The following is an 8,820-nucleotide window of genomic DNA, read 5'->3' as shown; positions in this document are numbered from 1 at the left end:
CTATACGACATCCCGAGGGTATGTACATGCATACCCAAGGTCCATCAGCTCCCTGACTTCTAAAGTCATATATATATTTTTTTAAGTGTGTATTTTATTTATTTGTACTTAAACCTATAAACCAATCAGCCAAACTGGTACTATTATCATGACACATTAAAATACAAAACATCTTTCTACAAATACTAGAATAATGAACAAATTAACAGTTCTAGTAAAACATCACAAGGGACAGAGGAAATCAATGAAGCACATTATAGCTTAACCCTTCACCGTTAGAGGTTATTAACAAGAAAAGCCTCACAATCTCAGAAAATACAAATTATCCTTCATCACACATCTTGTATCTTCACTTCCTATTCTTGAGGTTAGATTCTAGAGCCTAAAGATATCCACATTAGTATTGTATCTAGTTATCTATAGCGAGAAACACCTTTTATCATGTTGACCATAGAGCCAACGCTACTGAAACCTCTTTGACTCCAATCGTACTCCCTCAATGGACACAGTAAGAATAATGGGAAACAGAATATCGAGGCAGAGATATATAGGACCTAAAAGACAAAGCCTAGGAGAATAACAGCCACCACCCAAACTGAGATCGAATAATATACTCATCATCACACATCTTCAGGCTGTATGTTCACAGAGTAATTTGGGAACAAATCCATTACTTGCTGGGTACTAAAATACTTAGCAGATTGTTGTATTACACTATGGCTTTCCCCAGAAGTTTCTAAGATGGACTCCAAATCACTGATGGAATTTTGCTGGAACTGGATCTGGGGCTGCAGAGATTCCTCTCCACAGTTTTGGAGCTGATTGTTCCAGGCTTGGGGGCACCAGGTCTGACTGGCCCAGGAATGGTTGCTCCAAGACCGGCCATTCCAGGAGTGGTTGCTCCAAGACTGGCTGTTCCAGGTCTGGTTGCTCCAATTCGGGTTATTCCAGGTCTGGTTGCTCCATATTGGAAGGTTTCCGGAAGTGTTCCTCAGGTATCCCTGGTGGTAGGAATAGAAGCCTGGGTATTCTGTGGTTGGTGTGCTGTTCTGACTCACACTCTTGCTCTCCTTTGGCCAGTGGTTTTTCTGCCACCTCTTACATTTCATTCTCTGGTTCTGGAACCAGGTCTTTACCTGCTTATAGCTAAGGTTCAGAATGTTGGAAAGTTCTTGCATCTGCTGGAGACTGAGGTATTTCTGTCTCTGAAATCGATCATTGAGGACATAGAGTTGGGTCTGAGAGAACAAGGTCCTGATCTTCTGTTTCTTGCCCTGGGCCATATCTTCCTTCCTCACTGTTCTCTCCTCTCCAGAAGTGGGTGGTGGTTTTACCCTGGGACTGGTGGAGGAGTCAGGGCTGTCCTGAACAAGCAGATCCATGGACGAAGGAAGAGGAGAGACGGTCTCTGTGTGGGGTGTCTAAGCAGATGACATTTGCAGGGATGCATAATTTTCTTCAGGCCCGTAAATCTCAGGCATTGGAGAAGAGTCCCTAGAACTGGGTGCTTCGGGGCCAGGCGGGCATAGGGGCAGAGCTGGATCTGCACTCATGTTGGTGAGTTGAGGGTAGACCTAAAGGCATATATTTTTGTTGTCATGTATACCACACACTATGTATTGTTTAGTGTCTAGCATCCCCATTCCAACATTATGGTTCTGACACCCATTTATTTGACTTCATGCCATTGTAATTTGTTTACTCTCATTGCTATATAATATCCTATTATATGAACATGCCACAATATTTTATCCTTTCTTCAGTTTGATGGACATTTGAATTGTGTGTATATTTCAAATATTTTATACAGTGCTGCTATGAACATATTTTTGTTGTTAAATAAGTGCACGTATTTCAAGCAGTGAAATTTTTGGGACATAGAGTGTGTGATAATCACTTTTCACAGACAGCAACTATTGTTGCAAAAATATACACTGGATCCGGTAGTATACATATAAGAGTTGTGATTGGTCCACATCCTCATTGGCCGTAACTGTGGTCAGTCTTCTCTCTTTAGCTATGATGGTGGGCTGGTATCAACCTCCCCATTTGAGGCTGTCATCATTTCAGAGTAAGTAAATAAACAAGAACAACATAGACCTTGGGAAATTAAAAAAAAAAAAAAAGGAAATATAGGATTTATGAAGGATTCAAGAGCACTCTCAAAAACTGAGAATATTATATACTTTATCCAACAATATATCAGAAACGAAATGAGAAGACAACAGACTGGGATAATAAGGTTACTGGCTGATGGTAGAATGAAAAAGAGCCAAAAAACCCCAAATAACAAAGCAAAACAAAACAAAAAATGGGAGCAAATAGGGGAAAGGCAATGCAGTGGGTAATTAAAATTGCACTGGAATCAGTAAGTCACACTCAAGTTAGTGAAAGACAGCAAACTTGAGAAGTTCTTTGAAATTTTACCTAAAATGGCAAAGAGCTGGAATTAAATATGAAGACAATGTTATATCAGGAATGAAAAGAACGAAGAGCTTCAACATTCAGGTAAGTTACTGGTTTCCCTGAAGTAAAGGCTGTAACATATTTTTGAATATATAGTTGATATTTTGGTAGCCTTTCATGTAATCAGTGACATCATTAATATGAGATATCAAGTAATTAAATTGTTCTTCCCATTGAGCAGAATTATAAAACACAGAAAGCTTCCTACATCCAGGTGATGGCATTAGCCCTCACCCAAGGGTTTCCTGCCAGTTGCTCATGGGCAGCAAATAATCACTGTGAAACAGAATGCACTTTTGACCACTGTGAGTCTAGAAGGAGTCTCTCCTAACTTTCCAGAACCACTGAGGAATATCAGCAGGAGATCTTGGAAGAGAGCCCTGGGTACTGAAGTTCATCCACTAGGGAGTATGCCTCATGTCTCCATCCAACCAGAACCCTGTTAGCAAACTCTGGATCAGTCTAGACAATGATGTCCAAGTCTCTGAGCAGGTCCAGCTTCTGTAGAATTTTATTTCCTCGCTGGAACAAAATTTTTAGAGTAACCTACATGGTTTTCTTGACTACACTCTAATCTATAATATGATTAAAAGAACAACTGTCACCAGACTATTGAAAAAAAGAGAAAAGTCTCAGGCTCTTAACACTCAAAAACTAGTCATATTGAAACCGTCACTCTGGGGAATCAGTAGAACATTTTTTAAATGTTTTTATTTTTCTGAATGATAATTAAAAGAATATTTCTTCAAACATAGCTTGAACTTGCTGTCATAAAAAGGGATCAAACTGACAAGAGAAGGTATTTGGAATTGAAAAATATTATTGCATTGCTGCTACATTAAAAAAAATTAAAACCAATGAAAATCTTGATAATATAAGGACTAAGGCTAAAAACTGACATAGTGAATTACAAGATAGGCTTGAGGAATATACCTTACAGTCAGAAAGTAGAGACAAAGATGGGATAGCACATGGATGGAGAGAGTTGGAGGCATGGGAAGGGAATAATCAGAGATTATGGGAATGTGATAAACATGCTGATATTTGGGGATTCTGATTGAGGTTATATGTGAATTCTTTGTGCTATGTTTACATTTTTTTGGTGACTGAATTTATTTCAAATAAAACTTTAAGCAAATGAGCAAGGGATGAAAGAATATGACGAGTTGAATTCATGGCATTTCTAGATTTATCTGGTTGTCAAAAAACCTATAAGTTCAAAAGTGTGTGTGTGTTTTTTTTTAAGTGTTGGCACCTAGAAAAGGCAATTTAATTAGGATTATATATGGAACATAGGAAAATGTTAGGAGTTGCATCTTTCAGTGTTTTATGAGCATATTTTTGACAGTTTAATAAAATATTCTATATTGCATACATTTAAAATCCTCTCTAAAATTTAAATCACTATAAACAGTAGTGAGAGGGAATGGCAACCTCCACTTGAATTTATTTGGGTATGATTGGATGAAATATGATGTAGTTAGGATAAAAATTAGTGCAAATAGCATGTACAGAGGGATTTTTAATAAAATCATAGAGACTATATTTGACATTAACATGTAAATTTTGTACAGCATGATGATTCCCCTACTTAATTCATAAAGAGAGCTGATTAAAGGATAAAACCGCATGTCTCCACCACTTGATAATGCATTAACCTAACGTCCTCAAACACACATTTATCTCAGATTTTATCAAATAATATTGTCAATTCTCAGTTTCAAAGACTTGCTCCCTGGAGGAAGACAACCCATTAGAGAAAAATGAAAATGTCTTGAAGCAAAACAACTCATGGATGCAAGGGCAACATTAGAGATTATAATGTGATTTCATATATTTTTTCTAAATCAAGAACAGTGGTGCATTTGCATGCTGGAATTTTAGAACTCAATTCAAATATGTTATCTGATTCAAAACACTCATGAACATGCTTTAAAAGTTCAATAAAATCCTGTGGTTTGGGCTGAAAGTATTCTTATCCCAATATTACTGATGGGCAACAGAGAGACTGAGAGAAAAGTAGCTTTCTCAAATTAACATAGCTAAAGAAATGGCAGGTTAAATCTCAAAGTAGGAGAAACACAAACATTGTTCATGGCATCTAGGTAATCTCAAAATCTTCAAAGATTCATTTACTTATTTGAGAGAGAGAGAGAGAGAGTAGGGAGGAGAGACAGAAGGAGAGGGTGAGGGAATTCGAAGCAGATTCCGTGCTGAGTGCAGAGCCCAACTTGGGGCTTGATCCCATGACCACGAGATCATGACCTGAGCCGGATGCTCAACCAACTGTGCCACACAGGTGCCCCTAGGTAATCTCAAGATCTTTAAGATATTTAAAGTAAGGGGTGACTGGGTGGTGCAGTTGGTTGAGTGCTTGGCTCTTGATTTCCACTCAGGTCAGAGTCTCGAGGTTGTAAGATCAAGCCACGCATCAGGCTCTGCAATCAGCACAAAGTCTGCTTCAGGTTCTCTTACCTTCTCCCTCCTGCTCACTCTCTCTCTCTCTCAAAGAAAAAAATCTTTAAAATATTTAATGTAAACTATTCATCAGTTAGATAAAATGGCTAGACAGATATAAATATGGTATGAATATTGATATATACATATAGATACAGATATGGGTTTGGACAAAATATAGATTAATGGCAAACTGTTTATATAGAGAATCAATCTCCTGAGGTGTATCCAGGTGTAAGCAAAGATTCCTCTTGGTAGAACATAATTTGAAAGTCTGCTGAATTTTAGACTTTTTTATTTTATTTTTTTAATTAATTTATTTGACAGAGAGAGAGAGAGATAGCAAGAGCAGGAACACAAGCAGGGGAAGTAGGAGAGGAAGAAGCAAGCTTCCTGCCGAGCAGGGAGCCCGATGTGGGATTCAATCCCAGGACCCTGGGATCATGACCTGAGCCGAAGGCAGACACTTAATGACTGAGCCACCCAGGCGCCCGAAAGTCTGCTGAATTTTAAAAATACAGACAAAATTTCGAAATATGGCCAGATGAAAGGAAAGTAAGATAAATTTTCTGATGATAAACTAAAAGGAACATGACCCCAGAGGTGTAAGCAAGCTGTGACAATAGACTTGTTCATGTTTCTGGGTGAAAGCAAAATGAAAATTTTCCTTAAGAATTTATAATCACAAACTGAAATTTACATTGTTTTGAAGCCTAGATTCAAAATACCCATATAATGTGATAAATCACAAACAGAAAACTAGTTTAAAGCAGGACTATTAAGCCTAGGCTTCGGTAATTCTTTATTCTGAATGGCTGTCCTGTGCATTGTAGGATGTTCAGCAGCATCTCTGGTCTCTACCCACTAGATGCCACAAGCATGCCCACCCCCCAAGTAGTACAAGTTTGTCCCTCTTCTAGAGGAACTATTCCAGGTACTCTATTTTTGAGGCTAACTTTACTTGCTGTCTATCCGTTCTCTCTCTATATATATATATCTCATTTATCTTCAACCAAGGAATCAAATGAATTTATTAGGAAAGTGAACACTCTTTAAAAAATGTTTACATCATGGTAAAAAACATATAAAATTTGCTCTCTGAATCATTTTTACAGCTCAGTCATGTTATCAAAATACATTGTTGTGTAACAGATCTCTAGGGGCACCTGGGTGGCTCAGTAGTTAAGCATCTGGCTTCGGCTCAGGTCATGATCCCGGGATCCTGGGATCAAGCCCCACAGCATCGGGCTCCCTGCTCTGAGGGGAACCTGCTTCTCTCTCTCCCACTCCCCCTGCTTGTGTTCCCTCTCTCGCTGTGTCTCTCTCTGTCAAATAAATAAATAAAATTAAAAAAAAAATAATAGATCTCTAGAACTTTATCTTGCAAAACTAAAACTCTGTACCCATTGGATAACGACTCTCCATCTGCTCCTCCTCCTAGCCTGTGGGAACATCCCTCTACTCTCAGTTTCTGTGATGCTGATTAATCAAGATAGCTCATAAAGTGGAATCATGCAGTATTTTTCCTTTTGTGACTGGCTTATTTCACTCAGCACAAATCCTTAAGGTTAACCCATGTTATAGCATCATGTGATAGGATTTCCTTCTTTAAAAAAAAAAAAAGGCTGAAGAATATCCCATTGTACGTATATAACATATTTACTTTATCCGTCTGTCAATGGACAGTGGGCTTCCACCTCCCAGCTATTATGAATAATGTTACAATAGACATGAGTGTGAAAACCTCTCTTTGAGATCCTGCTTTTTATTCTTCTTGATAGATACACATAAGTGGGATGGCTGGATTATATGGTAATTCTATTTTTCATTTTTTGAGGAAACTCCACACTGTTTTTCTGCAGCAGATACACCATTTTACTTTCCTACCAGCAGCACACAGGGGTTCCAACTGCTCCACATTGGGTTTTGATTTCTGTTTCTCTAATGTTGAGTGATAGCGAGCATCTTTTCATATGCTTGTTATCCACTCATTGATCTTCTTTGAATAAATGTCTATCAAAGTTCTTCACCCATTTTTAATTAAGTTATTTGCTTATGTGTTACTGAGCTTTATGCAGTCTGGGTTTTAACTCTATGTCAGATATATAATTTGCAATTATGTTCTCCCATGCCATAGTTTGCCTCCTTCACTTCGTTAATTGTTGCCTTTGATGCACAGAAGTTCTTGTCTGATGCAGTCCCATTCGTCTATTTTGATTTTTGTTGTCTGCTTTTGGTGTCATATCCAGGAAATCACTGCCAAATACATGATGATTTTCTTCCATGTTTTTTCTAGAAGTTTTATAACTCTAGGACTTACCTTTTGGCACTCACCCCATTTTGAGCTAGTTTTTGCATGTGATGTAAAGTAAGGGTCTATTTTCATTCTTCTGCATGTAGATATTCAGTTTTCTTGATAACCATTTATTAAATAAAACAGCCTTTCCACATTTTGTGCTCTCGGAAGCCTTGTCAAAGAACATTGTAATATACATGCCTGGGCTTATTTCTGAGTTTTCTATTCTAATCCATCAGTCTATGAAACTTTCTTTAGGTTAGCACCACACTGTTTTTTATTACTGCAGCTGTTAAATGTGTTTTGAAATCAGAAAGTGTGAGACCTCCAACTTTGTTCTTTTTCAAGGTTGTGCTGGCTTGAGATTGCATTTGAATTTTATATATTTTTTTCTATTTCTCCAAAATATGGCATTGAGATTTTGATAGGGATTTTGTTGAATCTATAGATCACTTTGGGTAATATGGACATTTTAACAATATTGAATCTTCTGATCCAAAAACACAGAATAAATTTCCTTTTTTTTTTTTTTACCTATAACTAGTGAAGACATTGAATTAGTAATCAAACAAAAGCCCAGAACCAGATGGATTCTATGAAGAATTACATCAAATATTTAAATAACACTTATCCTCCTCCAACTCTTCCCCCAAAAAATGAGAGGAAGAAACATTTCCAAACTCATGTTATGAAGTTACCAATACCTTATACCAAAGCCAGACAAAGATACTGAAGAAATATAAGAAAGATAAAACACAAGTCAATATCCCTGGTGAATACTGATACAAAAATGCTCAACAAAATACTAGCAAACTGATTTCAACAGCACATTAAAAGACTTCTTCACCATGACCAAGTGGGATTTTTGTCTCTATAATGCAAGACTGGTTAAATATATGCAAATCTAATAACCCACAGTAACAGAATAAATAGCAAAATCCATGTAATCATCTCAGTTGATACAGGAAAAGCATGTGACAAAATCCAATACCCTTTTATGATTAAAAAAAAAAAAAAAAAAAACTCAACACACTAGGAATAGAAGGAAACTGTCTCAGCATGGTAAAGACCACATATGAAAAGCCCACAGCTAACAAGATACTCAATGCTAAAAAACTGAAAACTTTTCCTCTAAAACCAGGAATAAGGCAAGGATGCCCACTCTCACGACTTCTATTAACCTAACTCTGTGAGTCCTGCTCGGAGCCATTAGTCAAGAAAAAGACATAGAGACATTCAAAATGAAAATAAATAAATAAAACTATCTCTGTTCACAGATGACATGATATGAAATGTAGAAAACCCTAAAAATTAAAAAAAAAAAAATGGTGAGAAATCTTGGGCATTGTTAAATAGCACTTGTAAAAGTGGCAGGAGGGGGTCCTTGCCTCAACCCTGATCACAGGGCAAAGTTTACAGTAGTATTTCCTCACCAATATATTTTATTTATTTCACTTGCTCATTTTTTGAATGTTTGTATGGTGTCATTTACCAAATACGGATGTTCCTTTCTTTCCCTAGTTTTTTTTTTTATATATATATAAATCTATATCATAAATGGAGATTAAATCATATATTAGTTTTGCTCTACTGCTAACATT

General features: G+C 37.0%; 1 pseudogene; it reads right to left on the bottom strand.

Annotated features, from left to right (window-relative positions):
- Nucleotides 1-620: 620 nt before the first annotated feature.
- On the bottom strand, nt 621-1,553 carry LOC123847348 (homeobox protein NANOG-like; annotated as a pseudogene).
- Nucleotides 1,554-8,820: the final 7,267 nt, after the last annotated feature.

This window comes from Mirounga angustirostris, unplaced genomic scaffold, assembly GCF_029215605.1.
Source record: "Mirounga angustirostris isolate CCGP_5_RB_7025 unplaced genomic scaffold, mMirAng1.0.hap1 SCAF_2, whole genome shotgun sequence".
Lineage (NCBI taxonomy): Eukaryota > Metazoa > Chordata > Mammalia > Carnivora > Phocidae > Mirounga > Mirounga angustirostris.
Note: the sequence above shows the minus strand (reverse complement) of the source record. Positions and strands in the feature narration are given on the sequence as shown.